At 42.8% G+C, this 18,657-nt stretch overlaps 1 protein-coding gene across 19 annotated transcripts in view; it reads right to left on the bottom strand.

The window, feature by feature from the left end:
* Nucleotides 1–18,657, bottom strand: part of LOC128251996 (polypyrimidine tract-binding protein 1) — a 151,201-nt gene that overhangs the window by 43,001 nt on the left and 89,543 nt on the right. The window lies entirely within an intron of this gene.

The following is an 18,657-nucleotide window of genomic DNA, read 5'->3' as shown; positions in this document are numbered from 1 at the left end:
GCCAACGATGCCGTTAAGTGCTGTATTCCTAAGGCGGCCAACATTTGGGCCACGTTTGATGTGCGACGACGCTACGTTTTTTACACGCAGAAAAAGTGTTTTTTCGGTAATTAGCCATAACATGTTGAATTTGAAGGAATTTTGGATAGTTAGATATTAGTCAAACTTAACTCCAACAATAATAAATAATATAACTTTGTATGATTTTAAAATGAGGATTATAATAATCAAGACACTATTTATATTGCCAGTGCAGTGGTGGGTTCTTGTTTCGTGCAAAATACAGCGAAAATTGGTAGTGTTTTTATGAGTTGTAAAAAGCAACAAAGCTGCACTTGTCCTAAGTGCTTTTTGTGAGCGGGAAACATGTGCGGCACAACTTAAAAACGAAATTTTTTGGCGGTCATTACGGCCCACAAAAGGGAAAATAAAAACGAAAAACGAATGATCCTTTGAGTTTCGTGGCAGCGATCACACACTGTCCAAAAGTTGTCAAACAAGCCTGGCAGGAGCACACAGGAACACAGAAACACGCAGGCTGAATAAGAGCCAGGACATAAAGACAACAACCGGAAAATGGGTTTTCAAGCAAATTATCTGCCAGGCAAGGCGAGGCCAAAGCCCAAATACCAAAAGCAGTCCACAACCCACTCCCGCCTCATCCAACCACCCAACAACAACAGCTCTAAACAGTTTCAATTTCAGTTTTGGCATCATTTGCGTTTGGGAGTGAGAGGCGGACGTGGAGACGAGCACCGCAACGAACCGGGGATGCACATATGACAAATATGCATAGACATTGTCTATTGCCACACGCTTGCGGGCTGTCTTTGTCCGCTCTCTCTGCCCAATGTGCCTGTTGACTGCTGTCCATGTCCTGAATGCAAGGATGACTGTTTGCACTGTGAGAAATATAGGGGTTTTCCTTAAGTTGGGTTAAATAATGGGATCCCTTTTGTATTAGTCCAAATACTTTTATAACTAACAAATTTGCATTATATTATCTAATAAAACGCAGTTGATTCTAAATATCCTTAGCGTTCCATTTTTTTGTATCCCTTTCACACCACATTTTCTTACCGTGCACGTGCCAAATGAATGGTTGAGTGAATGTGATGGAATGGTTGGACGCTTCTTTGGCCACCGCCGCCCCAAAAGCCGACCGGCACCGCTGGCGACTGTGGATAGTGCCAAATTATGGTGCTTGTGGTTTTCAGTTGCGAAACGCGAAATTCGCTTCATGACGGTAGACTGGCAGATTGAATTGGACGGAGTTTGGAGGTTGGTTAGGCAGCTATGTCTCCATGTCGTGTAATCCCAGTCAGCCAGTGAGCGTGTGTCTGCGTGTTATTTGATACGGTAATCATGTGACAAATATGCTTCTGTTTTTGTTGCTGCTTCTGCTGCGGCTGCTCTTGCCGCTTTCATTATGCGCATTAATGAGCCGCAGAAAGAGAGACGAGAGCAGACGGAGAGCCATTTGCATTTGCTCTTCATTAGCTGGCTGAAACGCTTTGATTGTGTTTGTCCTGTGTGACTGACTGTGCAGTGTGTAGTGTGTGTGTGGCTGATGGAAAGCGGATTTTCCGGGAAATGCATTTAACAAGGAATCCGCTTTAAAGGTGCATCGCCAGACCATAATTCCCATTATTAGCGTTATTTGTGTGCGTGCGCCAAATTTCATCGTTTTTCCCTATCCCACTCAGAGAAAATAAAAGTAACTTGTTTTTTTTATAATATCAACCAAAAACTAAAAACCTTTAAAAAAAAACATTATTTTCACTTTTTATGTTATTGAATTTTTGAGATGAACATTTTTCTGGGAACTTAAAAATCGAGCTTTCAAAAAAAGCCTTCAGAATTATTTTCTCAAAGTGAATTAAACATATTCCATGCAAAAGTCAGGGCAGCCAAGTGACCGCTGCATTGTTGCAAGCTTTCTCTAGCATCCCTCCACTGAATTACCCCGATTTTTGCCCTTTTAGTGATGAGCGAGGACAGGACCCATAATGGACAGCGGACCCGGTAAAAACGGAAATGACCAGGGAAAATAAAAAACAGGCAGACAGAAAGACAGACAGAAGGGCAGACACACACGGGCCCATAAAAACACACACTGGCGCACACCCACACCGAAAAAGCGAACGCGATTCGTGGTAATGACCGCAGCACACGCACACATGGGCAGCGAAAAGGAGGAGGTGCACCATTTGTAACTGCATTTATATTGAAGCTACCGCATCTGTTGCGGTTTTGTTGTATGCAAAAATGCATTTTCGCGCACAGATAAACATACAAAACTGGTGTTGATGTGAGAGTGAACCACCAGCCTCGCTTCGCCGTCTGTTTTCTGCCCCACCGGGGACTTTGTGTAGAAGGGAGACACCGCGGTGCTGTCCTTTTTGCCCCATTTCCGCTGCGAGTTCGTGGTGTGCTTCCGGTTTATTATGTTTTTAAACCCAGCTTTTTTCAATGCGTCTCCTTTTGGCAATTAAATTATTGAAAGGCGGCAAATGAACTCGTTGCGGGACTGATCTATTTAATTTGCTTGAAAAAGTCAACCAGGTCGCGGATCGGGAGCGCATGTGTAATATTCATAATTGCCATTAAAAATAATGAAACATTGATGGTGATGCCCGACGACAAGGCTAATGAAAGGCGGTCATGAATAATTCTCCTCGCCTCGCACAATGAATTTTGTGGAATTTAAATTGATATTAAATCTAGTGGACCGCACTGATAAATAAAAGCGAGCGACTTTTACCCGGAGATAAAAGCTGCTTCTGGCGAAGGATTACGGATTGAGTAAACCGGAAGTGTTGGTCCGTGACATTAACGAGGGCCAGGAGGGGCGAAGGAGAGATGACAGATGAAACGAGCGAAATGTCGGCACAAAAAAGAGTCGGACCAGACGGCCAACAAATATCCGTACGTATACGCGGAAAGTTGGTGACAAAAAGAAATGACGCCATGATTCATGGACGATGGGTCCATGCGAACGTTTGACAGTCATCGCTTTTCCATACCTTTTCCCCTTTCAACGGAAAAGCTCACAAATATTTGTTAGAAATCAACAAATCAACGGGCCAGAAGGAGAAAACTTTTGGTCATGTGCAAAGTGAAGTGGAAATTTTTGCATAAATCAAAGTTAAAAGTGTTAACAAAAAAAGAAGAGTAAAAGGGGCGAAAATTGAATTTTACAATTTATCCAGCTTCTCCACTGCAGCATTTTTTTAGTCAGATTTTTCCATTTGCTATACCTTACTTTGCCTGGAGACGGGCTCTGTATTTACTTGTTGGCTTTGCCCCTTTTGTTTGGCATTGCGCAGAAAGGGGCTTTGGGCAAATTTTTGGCTGTTTGTTGGTTTTCAAATTTGCGGTTAATCGGAAACGCGCCGTAAGTTAAATGAACTCGTCCCGCACCCCGCCGCAGACCGCCGGAATCGCAGGACACACCGACGCTCGGACGTGATCCCAACCCATACACTATAATAAAAATGATACAGAATTATGAATTGTCTTAGGAAATAAATATGCATAGATATGCCTACTCACTATTTCATATTCTCGTTTGAAATAAGGTATCCCAAAAGAAACGTAATTCTTTTGAAACATTAATTGCTAACAAATCGTTCATGGTCCTTGGTTTTTTTTTAGTGTAGTCAAAGGTCGGCGGTGTTTCATAGTAGCAACTCGTTTCCTAGTTGTCTTTCCGTTTTTTTTTCATTTATTTACATGTTGCTCCCTTTTATTGTTCTTTATTTTTATTTATTCGTTTCGCAATTTGTTTTCATAGGATCGCTGCCGGCTGGGGTTGTTAATCAGTGACCTGCGACCAAGGAGCTTTGATTTCTTTTTGTTTCGGGGACCTAGACAAATTTGCTTAATTGCGTATAATTTGTGGCAAAAAAGGTCGACCCGAAGACCAAATAGGAAACGATCAAAGAAATATATATATTGCAAGGTTTCGGGAAAATGCAAACTCTCTTTAAAACCAGCCAGGTGAAGCCCAAATGAAATCACTTTTGCCCGCACACGCATTCTCCGCCATGAATTATAGGCGAAGGATTAGAACGAGCAGCCTTACAAAACGCCAGGGTTTTCCTGATAGAAATTATGAATGGAAAACTGGGTGGAAAAAAAAATCAGCTTGGAATTGAATTTGGGCGACAACAACTCCCGACATGTGTGTATGGGTCCTCTAAAATTGCAAATAAATTTATTGAAAATGATTGTTAAAGCGAGTGCTACCCCCACCATAGCCCCTAGGCACACATTGTTAGCCCCGTTCTACCATGGCCACTCCTACTTGCTCTATATCTACAGCGACTCTCAGATGCATGAATTCTGAGCAAGATGAGGAAAAATATTGATGATTTGGCAAATGTGTATTGAAAAGGTAAGAGCTATTGAATTGCCAGTGCAGCAGAGCAACTACACTTTGCATGTTAGTCCATGAATAAGCGTATGTGGGACTCAGTTTGAAGCGGAGCAATTGTTGCTCCAGAAAAATAGAGAGCATATATTCCTCGCTCCTCAGATATTATGCCAAGGATTTTAAGCGAATGGCAAGCGAGTTTTAAATTTCAGCAATTTTGGATTAAAATTCGCCACATTGAGCGAAAACAAAACGTCAGCAGTGAAGAGTAAGTAGCAAACAGTGGCGAAAACGAAATGCACGAGCTCCAGCACCAGCAGCGGCGAAATTAATCTAAAAACTTTTTAATGCGCTTTTAAATGATGAAGCTGAAGGGGGTCGTCGAGCAGCCCTGTTTTTCCAACCTTTCCAGCATCTCGCCTGCTCCACTGGCTATTCATAACCGAAGCTGGGGGTCGTCGGGAAAAGGGCAAAAAGAGGGAGGAAACTATCATTGCCGTTGTCGCTGGCTGTGCTGCAAATTACAAGACCCGACCCAGGACCTGCTGCGTTGCAATCTCAACTGTTGCCCCGCTTCCCGCCAAATGAGATTGTGCGGCAACCTGTTGCGAGGACCCTGTTCCTTGCTTTAATTTTTGCAAATTTAAAAGCAAAGGGACGGGGAAAACTGTAGCCAGGAAGCACACAATTAAGTTTTAAGTTGCTGAAATTAAATGAAAACAGTGGGAATATTGAAATTGATGCAAACTTGATTCAGCTGGGGTGCGGGCAAAAAAGCGTAAAGAGGAGGCGTGGTTGGCTGGCAAACAAAGGTATCGCTTGATTAAAGTCTTCCCCTTCCCGGACTGCAGGAAGATTGCTATTTACCTTTGAATTTTCATGGCATAAATCCAGGCGAACTAGGAGCAGTCAGTTACAGCAATTCATTAGCACTGGGCGAAGGCGAAGGGTGGCATCTACAGGATTTGTAGGGGAGGCGATTTGCAAAATGGGTATGTGGTGCCAGAAGTTTTGTGCGGCAGCAGAATTTGGAGAATTCATTGAAATGTTTGAGCAACTTTCGGTTTGCCAGCTGCTAATTGTGTAACTTGTCAGGGAGTCAGAGGGTCTACTTACTTTGCACTGGCAGGCAGACATTTAATAAGTCGGTTTTTGTGTCATGTGCCTGAAAAGAGGAATGCCACACCGAGAAAAAGACCGAGTCTATATTTTTCATCAGTGAAACCTTTTACAAAACGGAGTATTAAATATGCTAATCATATATAGTAAGCCGCTCTTAACTGTGTGCATCAAATTGACATCGACATCCCGAAATGCGCTATGTTCTTAAGGGCTTAGCGACAGATTTTCAGGATGCCCCAACCACTGAAGATAATTTCGAGCACTTAGCAAAAAAAAGCAACTATTAAATATGCATAAACGGCGGAGCAGGTCGCGAACTATTAAACTGCCAGCAAGTCGCACATAAACTCGCTCTGCTTGTGTGACACTTTAAACAAAGCTTTGCATACATTTGGGCCACGTTGTCTGCTGCAGCGTCAGCTAGAAAACAAAAGCCCCATACACACACACATACAAAGCACCACACCCCCACACACAACAGAGAGCAAGCCGGAAATTCTTTTGGGCGAGCCTTAAGCCAAAGTGAACGCGTGCTTGCCGCAATGTCACATAAATTTGCATATATGAGGGCCGCTCTATGCCGCTCTCTTTTGCCGGAGAACTACCCGTCTCTGTCTAGGGTTTGTGTGCTAAGTAAACGCTGGTGTAACAAAAAGCTTTCAAAATATGCCGACGCGACACCTCCAGTAAATTTTATACGCTTGCAGCTTAAATATTTACCCACACACAGAGTCACTTGCGAAGACGTGCTGGCATATGATAATAAAATCTTTATTTAATTGTAAAAATTGCGGCCGAGCATACGAACTAGCTCTCCCTTTCGCTGGCGTTATAAAAATGAAGTTAATTTTAATTAAAATGCATGAAAAGTGCGTGAGTATGTGCGGGAACAAATACCAAAAGCTGCCGAATCGTAAAATATACACATTTGGGTGTGCGTGAGCGGCTCTTTTAATTTAAATTGTTAACCCTTTGACTGGTGACTTTATGTCCTGGATCTGCCTCCACCGTTGGGTGTCGAATTATAGGTCATAATTGTCAATATTTGCTTCTCTTTATGACCGCAAAGCAGAAGCAGGAACGATGGTTCGGCTGTGGCGGCCTGGCCATGCATAAAATCTAATAATTACCTTCGAGAGTCAACCAGCCTTTAGCAAGCTAATCAAGTTTGCAGTGCCTAAAACGCAAATAAGGCGCCTCCGTTTTATTTTCACCTTTATTTCGTATGTTGTATGTTTTCTAAAAAATGTATGACAGCTGCCGCACCACGAGCTCAATGCGTGTGAACAGATGCCGTGGCACGAAAATCGAAAATCGAGGCTGACGAGACGCAAGGAAGGCGTGGCTGAATGCCGAGGCAGGGGCAATGGACAAAATCCTTTTAAAAAACAATTTATGTCGACATTGCTGGAGCCGTTTCTGCGTGATGCTACCTTTTTCGTCAGGGTGTTTAACAAAGTGCTAATTTAAAAAGTTCGCCAGCAGCTAAAAACGGGCGGGTGAGCGGTGAGTAGCAACAAAGTAGGAAAATAGCAAAAATTGCTAATTAAAAATTTATATGAAGTTGGCAGTAATAGCATTTTTAATTATAGCCAACTCATGCGGCAGCAACAGAAAACAGTAACTGAGCACCAGGCGGCAGCGGAAGTGCGGCATAAACATTTTTGAGGTCGTGGGGCAGGCCCTTTTGTTGTTGCGGCTGCAACTTCGATTTGCGCCGCAAAAGATGGCAGGATGGTGGCCAAACAAAAAGGCCAGCCCGGCCCTGCCCTGCCCGGCAGATTGTTAATTAAATCCGTAATCTACCATCGGTGAAGTGCGGGTGGAGGAAATTTCCAAAGAATTTTGCGGGCCTAAATAAAGTTGAGAAAATACTTGCAGAGCTAAGCACTGCATTTGACGGCTGCACTGAGCTGATCAAAGGCATTCCCTCCACTTGCACTTAATAAAGGGTCCATTTGAATATTCATAAATAGCCTGGCCAGCAGCAGATGCCACAAACCCACTGTAGGTGTATAAGATGTATGTGAGCAGAAAGCCAGAAGAATGCTGTTTTCTTTTATCCAGTATTATTGAGCAGAGAAACCTTTGCATGCTAATAACAATTAATTCATTGTTGGCCTCTTTTGTTTCGGGCAATTTTGTTATGTATTCTTATTGATTCGCAAAAGCAAAAGCAAAGGCAGTCGCATTCACTTATTTAGGGCTGGCGTTTAAAGCCACTTGCCGCCGGTCAGACTGTTGCTGAACTTCAATTGGAAACTTTTGTCAAATTAATTAATTAAACTACACTACAGCAAAGTCGAGACGAGTCGTGGCAGTGGCAGTGGCCGAGCGAGCAGTGGTATTAATAATTGAAAGGCGTCCGGTTGAAGTCGTCACTTTGTCCTGGACATGGCCCGAAGTTGTGTGAGCGGCGGCCAGCAAAAAAAAACAACTGAAACGGCAGTCAAGTATTGCAAAAGTTGTAAAGTTCAACGGGCAACTTTGTAGGCCGCCGTTCTTCTTCCCTAACCTTCCGCATCTAGTTCTCGTAAAATTTAAGACGACTTTAAAAGCGTTTAGTGTGGCTTGCTTGCCCTTCGATTCAATTTTGAGGAACATAAAAATCAACGCCACAGCCTAATTAGTGCTGGGCTGTTTGCCTTTCTAGGATGGAGGGTGACTAAACAGAAAACGCAACCCTCTTTGCAAATAGTTGAAAAGTTGTGAGCTAGCTATCATTTTCGCATCGGGCAAGTTTTAGCCTTTGTTGGGTTATGAATGCGCGGTTTTGTCTGTCTCAAAAATCATCTGATAGAGAACTCGGCAGAACTTTTTCCAAGCAGGATGATAAGCGCATTTACATGTTTATCAACTTGGGCGAGGGAGCAGTGTCTGGAGCCCTGGGCAGGACGCACTTCAAGTCATTAGGCAAGTAACTAACCTTTTGTTTATGGCTGCTGAATTTCTATAATAACAATTATGAAAATTAGCCGAGGCGAAGCAAGAAGCCAGCCGGAGCGGAGCGGAGAACCACGACGGCGGGTTGCCATTGTTTTCGCGGCTAATTAGGTTTGCGCCAAATAGGCAGAAAAGACGCTACTCACTGCAAATATGCCCTGAAATTAAATTAGTGTGCCGTATTCGGGGGCGTGCGGCTGACAGGCCTTCGCATTCTGTTCTGCCGAGTTGAATGGGAGTGAAGTGGAACTTTCGGGCTTCCTACTTACTAATTGAGCCGGCACTTGGCCATAATCTTGTGGGTAACTCACCTGTTAATAAATCGAAAGAGAGAGACAATTTGATTAGCATGTTGAATTTGCTTTATTGCAATTGGGTTTGTCAAATCTTTTGAACAATCAAATCTAATTAAGCTGGGCCCTAATCACTTTTTGTGGTCATCTTCATCGACCAGAACCGGCAGACCAGGAAGGGTGAGGGGTCACACCTTTGTCTCAATTGTCAATAACAAATATATCGAGCCCATTAATTATGGAACTTAATTAGCGATGGCGATAAAAAGTAAAATGCGTCGTTTTTGTGCGACTCTCTTTATGTGTTTGCTGCCCATTGTAATGGTCAAATAAATCCCTTTTAATTAAGAGATAAACAGAAGCAATTAAATTATTAACGGCGAACGGCGCATTTGCATAGAAATATTACAGCTTTGTGGGATGAATGCAAAAAAAAAAAAAAAAACCCCCTTTCGCTAATCCCTATGCATATGGGAATCAATAATATGCATGGCTTGTAAGCTGCTAATTGTTGCTAAATAAACAAGGCTGGAAGCAAAAAAACACATAACAAATTTATCGCCTGCAAAGGGAATCAGCATCATAGGCAGGCGGTCAAGCGTTAACTTATAAATAAATTATTTCGCCAGTTCATAAATATACTCACTAACAACACGCACTGGCCAGAGGTTCGAGCGTTCGCTAATTTATCGATCATCATCCGTCAAGGCTTTTAGCGCCATGCCAAATATGTTTGCACTAATTGATTTCCTCTTCACTGTCGCGCCTGCGATACAGTCGTGTCCCTTTCATAGCCCTGTCATCGATGTGGCAGTAAAATCACGCTGTGCCAATTGCATTTGGGAAATTTTCGCATTACAATTTCGCTGGTCAACCGCAACCAATTAAATTAGGCATACGCCAGGGGTTCCATCTTTCGTAATTCGATTTTGAGTACCGAAATATGCAAATATCCATGATCGATTCGCAGATGTACATTATGATTTTCGTTACAGAAAGTCAGCAAAAAGAACAAAAACTCTAGTGTTCTATAAAATCATTCCAAAAATATATAAAACCAATTTTTTAATTGATATATTGATTGGGTTCTTTTGATACTCGAAGTGAAAAAGTAGAAAAATGCTAATCAATTACGCAAATTTTTTTCTGTGTACGCAGGCTAGCTGATAAATCGCGACTTAATAGTCCGGTTCTGACTCAAATGGTATTAGGGGGTCAACAAAAATTAAGTGGTTCCGAAACCGAAGCTCTGTTTCTGCCATTGTTTGTCTGGCTGACCCTTTTGCATAATGAAAGTAACGTTGTTTCAGCCATTTTGCGGTTTGACAAATGTTGTGTCAAATTCGGCAACACAGCCGCAACACAGGAAGCGTAAGGGGGGCCAAGGGGCGTTCGAGGGTTAAGCAGAAGGGGTTTTTGGTTGGGACAACCGCCGGACAACTTTGTCAAATGCTAATGGACTCTACCCTCCACGGACCCCCACTCACACACAAAAGCGAAAAATTAGCCAGTGCTCCATCGCTAAAACACACTCGAAAGTTCTTGCAGGTGTATCCCCCTACCACACATCCTCCTGCTTGACTTGACAACAACGGTCAGCTGACCAGACCAGAGCAACCGCTGCTGTCGACAGCAACAATATCATCAGCGTCAACAGCAAAAGCTCGGCTGCAACAAGAGCAACATTAAAAAACATTAGACTAGAAATCACTTGGCAGCAACCACCTCGTTTGTTGCAGGTACACTCTCTTCCAGCCGTAGGCGGTAGGAGGGTGGGAGGGACAGGGACCAGTACAACATCTGAATCCACAAAATGCGGCTTAGGCGCAGACTGATGATGATGTTGCTGCCTGTTTGCCGCTGGATGCCTGACTGCCGCCTGCTTCTGCACCGAGAACTAAAATGGGCAACTAGTCGAAAGAATGGAATTTGGTACAAAAAAAACAATAAATAAAACCAACATTACTTGGTTCTGCAGTAAAAACTATTAAGAAAAGTTAATTTTATATATACTTAAGGGTTTATCGGTGCTAAAGATGCCACTGTTTTTCGCTGTGCGCTTTGCTGCTGCTGGCCTGGCTGGTTGCTCTGGCAATGATTTGTTGGCATTTTCGCGGCTAGCACACACCGGAGAGTGACGGGATAGAGGGACAGGACAGCTAACCAGGGAACAGTCACCATCATCGTATTACCAAAAGTCGAGCCCCATTCCCGTCTCCTCCAGCCACCCTGTGTAAATGTAATCCCGATGTTTGGGTCTGGGCCCAGGATACTTGCTAGTCATACACTCCATTTATTTTTCACTCCTTGACTGGCTCTTCTCTACTCCCAGCTCAGACTCAAAATGCACTCTGCAACCGCAGCCGAAATTCGGGGTGCTGGATTCAGGATCCAGAAGCGAATTTCGAGGTGATGGACTTTTCAAGCTAATGCTTTTGTACCCGGTCTTGTTTGTTGTGTGTGAGCCGCCACTTTTAGGGCACTTTACAGCAGCCAAGTATAGGATATCTCGGCTCATTTGCATATTTGAGCAGCGGGTCGGCCCAAGTTTTGCCATTTTAACTCCCGGAAAATGCAAAAGTTTGGCCTTGTCTACAACTTAGGCCCGGGAATTAGTAAATATTTGCTGTGGCATTAGAAGCATCCTCGTCTGGCCATTGCCTAGACGCCAAGTACGTTCGGCAGACAGTAGCCTGGGCTCAAGGCAATAGAGTAAAAAATACAACAATTTTGCGCAAAATTACTGCTAAATATTTGTGTAGAAATTACTGTAAGCTTTAGCATTGTTCGTCCGCTTCCGGTCGAGTTCAACGAAATTGTCACGGCTACAAAAAGTCAAATAATCTTGTGAGTGCGGCAATAAATTTGAATAAATTAAGATTGATTTGTTGTTTGCCAGACGGAATATTGTTTAAGCCAGAGAAACGCCGAAGCAAATAAACAAAAATTCATAGTCAAACAATAAGAAAAGCACACATAATATGCCAAAAATGTTTTCCCGCAAACACACAGCAGCACACAAAAGAATACACAACACACACATTGTGAAGCGCACACAAAAGCCAAACCAAATTATTTAAATCAACATTTGCTGCGGCCGGCGATGCAGAAGGATACCAGGACGAAAACACTGTCGAATAAAATGTGAGAAATGGCCAAATACATAAATACAATGTCCCATGCATATGAAAAATGATGGCCGGCATTCATCAACACATTCGTCTTCTGGCCAGAACCAGAACCATGACCGAGGCCAGGGCACGTGCAATTGCCGAGGCAGTCCGAACTTTCTACCATGTATGTAAATTTTTGATTTGTACCGAAAAATGCATAAATAACTGTTAATATTTAATATTGTTAACTTGTAAATTTTAAATGAAATATACAAGGACAGCGAGGCCACGGAGATTGGAAGACCCGGCTCTTTGTGGCTTGACTCAGAGCTAGATGTTGATGATTGCCCCTTGTCCTGCCCCTTTCCCCGGTTGCATATGAATTATGCAGTTTTTAAAAAAAAATTTCGCAGCAGGATTTACATGGCTGGCTGGCTGGCTCCCTTGACCCTTTGTATGCGGATTGTCCCGGCAAAAGTTAAATTGTTTTTTGTTCTATTTTATTACGCTCATCATAAATTTTCCATGTGCTTTGCAAGTTTTTTCTACTTTTTTTGTTTGTTGTTGCCAAATTTAGAACTGACATTTGTCAGCAACATAATCGGAATAAGAACGCTGTTAGTGGGTTTTAAGCCCTAATCACATATGCAAAGCTGCTGCACTTTTTTAGTTTCGTAATTAAAAAATGTCCTGCGAAATACGAATTGGATGAGCCTTAGTCCTTAAGTGCATTTCAATTAAAATGTGTTACTGCTCCTGGCTCTACAGCATCTACCACTGCATAAATCATCCGTTCACATGGCAAAAAAAAATACACAACAAAATTGGGACCAAAGCTGTTCAATTTAAAACGTGTTGGCCCAACATCACACAAAACTACCCGAAAAGCTTGCGCTCTCTCTGTGGAAAAAACGGCAAACGCTCTCCAAAAAAAATTCGCGTTCAGAGCTCCCTGTTTATTTTCCACTGCTGGCCGGTGCAAATTTAAAACTTAAGCACGCCAGCCAATCAACAGCCAGCAAATACCAAACACCAAAGACGCACGCATACAACCAACACTCGCTTTTCCATTTCCACATTTGGGCTCCGTTCTGGATATGGGCAAAAGCCATAAAGTTTTTATTTATTTGCATTTGCTCACGTGTGCATGTTAAATTAAATTTGAAGCGCCTGAGAAGCCGCCATCGAGGCTCGGTTGGGGAATTATTTTTTCGGTTTCGGTTTTTGTTTTGGCCAGCGAAAATAAAATATATCCATGCGTGCCGAAGGCCCGACTGCCTGCTCTTCCTACCAAAAGCTATGTCTAACAACCAGGTCCTATTCGAATGCCCGGCATATGATGCAGTTTACGTAACGAAAATTGAGTTGGACATGACCAAATTAAGGTTGGCTTGGTTCGCTGCTCCGTTTTTTGTTGTGCGCAACTGTTTTTGAACTCTTTTTTTTAGCCATGTGGCGTGGTAAGCTTCACGGACAGAAAATGATGAGTGGAAGCCTTGAGGGGGCGGTGAATAAGGATAGCACGAAGGCGTGGCATGCAAATTGGAGCGTGACGTGCATTTCGTCAGCGATGTATTTTGCCACCGATTCGGTGGGCTTTGGCTCCATCTTAAATTAGAGCTTCCGTTCTGACCCGTCAGCATCTAAGTTTGAAAGTAGGCAACAGCTGCGGCTCACTTGAAAAATTACAAACAGATGATAGCAAAGAGACTACTGGCAGCAGCTAAAATGCTTTAATTAAATTGTCTCTTAATGCTAATATCTAGACAGGCAGTAGGGAGGCGTGTGTGTCGGAAATATATTCTGTTGTCTTGTGCACTCAAAAATAAAAATGTCTTGGGTCGTAAGATAGAAGATAGAAGATTATAACTGACCCGAGTCCGTCTGTATAAACGCCCAGATTTCGGAAACTAAAAAAGCTAGAGACTTGGGATTTGGCATGCAGAATTCTAGTATTTCCTACGCAGCGCAGCCACGCCCACTCTAAGGCCCAAAAATCGCGAATTAATAACCACGTCGGTCACGTCACTCTGATACATGCTAGACCCTTGATGTTGTACTCTGTGTGTGTTTTTGGTCGTATCAATCGGTGGACACAATTTTAAAAAATTAGCTATTATTTTAGAAAATATTAGTCCTCTGCCGCTGCTCAGCCACTGATCGGCTCCTGGTAGCAGATGAGAGAGAGAGAGAGAGAGAGAGAGAGAGAGAGAGAGAGAAAACGGCAAAACTGTTAGCGGGGGGTGGGGTGCTGCACGCTCTTAGCTTTTAGTGTTAGCTATGCAGTTTGACAGATGGAACATTTAGTTTTAAATTTGTCAGCTGAGTAATAGATGTCTAATAGGCCTTTATAGCGTTCTTTCCTGTTTTTTTGTTGTCTGGGTATACAAATTTGGGCCTCCAAGCTAGCTTCCATTCTCGTTAAGCTAGCTTCCTTTTTACAGTTTAACAGTATGGAACATGAAGCAACACATATTCATCCATCATAAATTTTCAAGATACAATGTTAAAAATACAAGCACATATTATTTTCTTATATAAGGGGACCATTCGCCTCTTTTTTTTAAGTGTATAAACACGTCACTGCTCGCATTTGCTGACAGCTTGTTTAGCCGGGGAGCTCATAAAATTTGCAACTTTGTTCTGAAGTGTAGAGATCTTTGTGTGTACAATTTATGCGCCTCATTAGTTGAGCACAGACAGACAGAGAGTGGGACAAAGGAGCGCGGCAGAAGCAGAGGGCGAGACACACACATCATCATCATTAGTCACCGGTTGTGTGCGCCTAAAAATATGCCAAGCGTTTTGCATTTGCTCAAAGGCCAGTCGTCGCGCCCATTCAAATGAATTGGTTTCGACGATGTTTGACATATTTCAACACTTTAAGAAACGATTGCGAGTGCGAGGGGGGAGCAACGCACACGTGCTCCTGCTCCTGTTGCTGCTGCCGCTGCAGAAATATGTGTATGTATAAGTTGAAGAGGCGATTTTTCATATTTGGGCCACATATTTCAACGCCACGAGAAGAGGCTGCTGCGGCTGCAGACGCCGTGTCCTCGTGAGTTGTTGAAAGGGTTGAAGTGCCACATCCCTTTAAATTCCCTACCCCCAAATAAGGGAAAGTAAAAGTGCGACTAAGACTCATGCTCAGTGTGCTTCTCGCATTGATTTTGTTTTGCTTTCCTTCTGCATTTTTTGTGCCAGCAATACTGCACTGAGGAAAACATTATTTCATAACCTCTAAATACTAAAATTTGATTTGATAATATATAAATATTTGTTTATTTATTTTCAGCTTTAACCAGACCTAACTTATCCTATTTGGATCTGTTTTCACAAAAGCTTTTCTTTCTGTGTCTTGTTGTTGGCTTTCCTTAGATCCAACTTCGTGGGCTGCGCTCTCATTTATTTCGTTTCCCCGTCTGCGTTTTTTTATTTTATGCATTGCTTTTTATTTTCGTGCTGTCTGTGCTAAGGTTTTCTGGCTGCTGTTCCTTCAGCTTCCGCTCCTGCGTTTTCCTACTTTTTATGTTTTTTTATTTATTTGCGCCGCTTTGCAATTTCAAAAAGTGTTCACACAGCCAGGCAAGGAAGGCGAACGACCAAAGGCTTAGGGAAATGACTGGCTGCTGGCTCTCCTTTCGCCATGGACTATTTCGTGCCAAGATGAGGCTTGCGTGCACGGCTGCCTTATATTGCAAAGCGGGCATAATAAATATTTGACGCTTCATAAATCTGTAAAGAGTTTCCAAAAGCAGGGGCCCGCGACCCGTTTCGAGTGCCTATCCCGGAGCCAAGGGCCTTATTGGATTCGCAACTTGTAGCCGCTCTACGTTTATGCTAATGACTTGGCTGTTGCAATTGGAAGCGGCTGCTGCGCAAATTTGACAACAAACAGGGCGAATAAATGCTGGAGGAAGGCCACTTGGGAAACCCTTGCAAATTGCACGGAAGGGATGCCTACGAAAATTTTGGCCACAATTTTCACTTGCACTCTGGACGGGGGTGGAGCCATTTTTGATTTCCCCGATGATTTGCATTAACATTTTTAGCACCACGCAGCTTCCGTCGATCTTAGTGTTCGGCAGCTCACCTTTGACCTTCCACCGTCAATTTACACGCAACCATTCTCGCACATAGTCACAGATAACGGTCAATCGATGAAGCGTGAGCACAATATGCGGGTTAGCTGGGCACAGGGGTTAAGGCGGGCCACGGCGGGTTAAGGCTGCCTCGCAAATGAACTATTGTTTATAAACTCCCCCTCATCGGTTTGGGGCCAGGACTCACACACAGGTTTTGGTTTGGCCTCAAGAGCCCGCTGGGCATTTCGAATTTTCTTCTTATGATATTATGTAATTAAGACCCATGCAAATACATATAACTGCAAGAAAAATTGCCTCATTTTTATAGCAATAAAATGTTTAAAAAAAATTCTCTTTCGAATAATAGGATTAACATTAAATATTATTTTTCCTGCTAGGTCTACAAAATAAGGAAATGTAAATGAAATGCAAATTTTAATCAATTTTCGTAAGGCATTTAAAATAAATTCGTTTTGGAACAAATATTCTCTGCAGTTCCTGTTTTCTGCCTTAAATGCCAGCTTTTAGATGCATATTTTTTTTGCGTGCCTCTGTCCCAACAGCCATCCCCTTCAGTTTCGCACCCTTTCTGCACCGCATCTGACCACTTTCATCTGAATGTGGGGTTCTTCTTCGTCGCCGGCGACCCAGTTCATTTAAATTTGGCGCCGCGCCAAGTCAAGGCAGCGAACCAAACAATGAGCATTAAAGTTATGTTCAGCAGGGGGTGGTGCGAAAAGGGAAGGAGTGTGTGCCCGGCCAAGCGATGCTTGTAGCTTTGTTTGTTGTTAAGTGTGTTAACAGGGTTTATGCTACACATGCTGTATGCGAAGTGTATGCCCTTAAACGGGGCTGTCTGCTCCTCGGCTTTCCTCTTCCTTGTTCAACTGTGTGTCTTATTAGCGTTCCGTTGCTGGCTTTAAAGTGGTTGAGAGACCCCACACGTGTTTGTGGCCGCTTTAAGATGGAGCTTGCCATACGCCATTGTTGTAGCCTGACAACTTCCGACAGCCATCAATCCACATCCACGCACACACACTTGCACTCACACAGCGCCATCCCCAAAGTTTCAGCTATTATTATTTTTGTGAAATAAAAACCGCAATTACCTGAGAGTAAAATATATGGCAGTAGAAGCAAATAAAGCAGAGAGTGCGTTTGTGTTGGCGAGTGTGTGACATAAAGCAAACAATATGGCGACACGCAACACTAAACAGACGCAGGCGAAAGGGGTCGGGGGAAAGCAGGCGGGTGGCAAGTGAAAGGGGGCGTGATTGTTTACCGACTTCCACGCCAATGTTGCTTCAGGACTGCAAGCAACATTGTTTCCGCAACTCAAGAGCTTCAACATTAGTTGGGGTCACAAACAAAAGTGGAAGAGTGAAAAATTAAATTATACTAAAGCGTCAGTGTGTGAGTGGGAAAGGGGATTTCACATCGACACCTTCTCCATTAAGTAGCATTGTTTTCCCTTCTGTTACTCTTTCGCGTTAAGCACAAAAATTGAGTAACTGCACGTGAATGAAAATGAAAACAAAGCCAGAAGGGGAGTGTTGCAGCAGCAAGACGAACGACGGGCGAACTTTCACGCTTAAAACTTTTGCATTTCTTAACTAGTTTTTGTTTTTGTTTCTTTTTTTTTTTGCACTCTTTTTGGGGGTGAACAAAATGCGGAAAATTAAATTGCCCCCGCGAGCGTTTGCCCGCTTTCGCCGGGCCAAAATACGGAGCAGACAACACGCAGCCAAACAATAATTGAAATAAACACTTACAAACTTTGACTGCAGCACTTTCTCCGTGCTTGGTCTTTGCCAATTTTCCTTTTGTTTAACTGGAAATAGTTTTCGTTGGCTTATGAGCGAACGGCAGTTAAATTCTATAAAGCTGAAAAGACAGTTTTTCCGACTGCCGCAGAAAACAACAAAGAAGTAAACAAAAGCGCTGCATACTTTTGTGCGTTGTGACAATCTAATTATAGCTCTCCTGATTTAGGGACAATTACATAAATATAATTAAGTCATTGAAGGGTTTAAGCGAGAGTCAAGAGGCAATAACAAGGAAAACGCCAACCACAAATGGAGTTCTCGTGACGTAAAGAGGATGACACTCAGAGCAATCGATGTGTTTACTTTTCGCACTCATTTGGCCATCCCAGCCCATGTGTTTTCTAATCTAGACCAACAAATTTGTCAATGTCACATTGACAAATAGAATCTCTTTGGCCACACACCGTAGAAATATATGGGCTTAGATTAAGCCCGATTCCCAAAATTATGTATATTTAAACCATAAATCGAAACCCTTTAACCATCCCATTTGTATTTCAAATTGGTCATGGTCATTTGAACAAATTTGGGGACGTTTTCCTTGGTGCAAGCTCAAAGTAGCCTACAACTAAGAGTATAATTTAGCCAAATTGTTGTGCGTTCCATTGTTGCTATTATGGTTGCCTTTGCTTTTTTTTCTGCCACAAAGCTTCGCTAATTAATTTGATATTTTTTCGCTGCTTTATTAGGTTGCTAAATAGCAAAAATTAATGCCAAGGAAACACATTGCGCCCCATTTTGTGGGCGTAGACCGATAACAAGGCTCATAACATTTTTTCCCTTTCTAGGTCTTTTGTTCTTGGCTGCTTTTTTGTGGACATTCTATGGGCCGTGGCTAAAAAAAGGCGGAAAATTAATATCAATTTTCGAGCTTTGTCTAGGGCAAACAACTCTCTT

This window comes from Drosophila gunungcola, chromosome 3R (assembly GCF_025200985.1).
Source record: "Drosophila gunungcola strain Sukarami chromosome 3R, Dgunungcola_SK_2, whole genome shotgun sequence".
Lineage (NCBI taxonomy): Eukaryota > Metazoa > Arthropoda > Insecta > Diptera > Drosophilidae > Drosophila > Drosophila gunungcola.
This window is presented reverse-complemented; position numbering and strand designations above follow the sequence as displayed.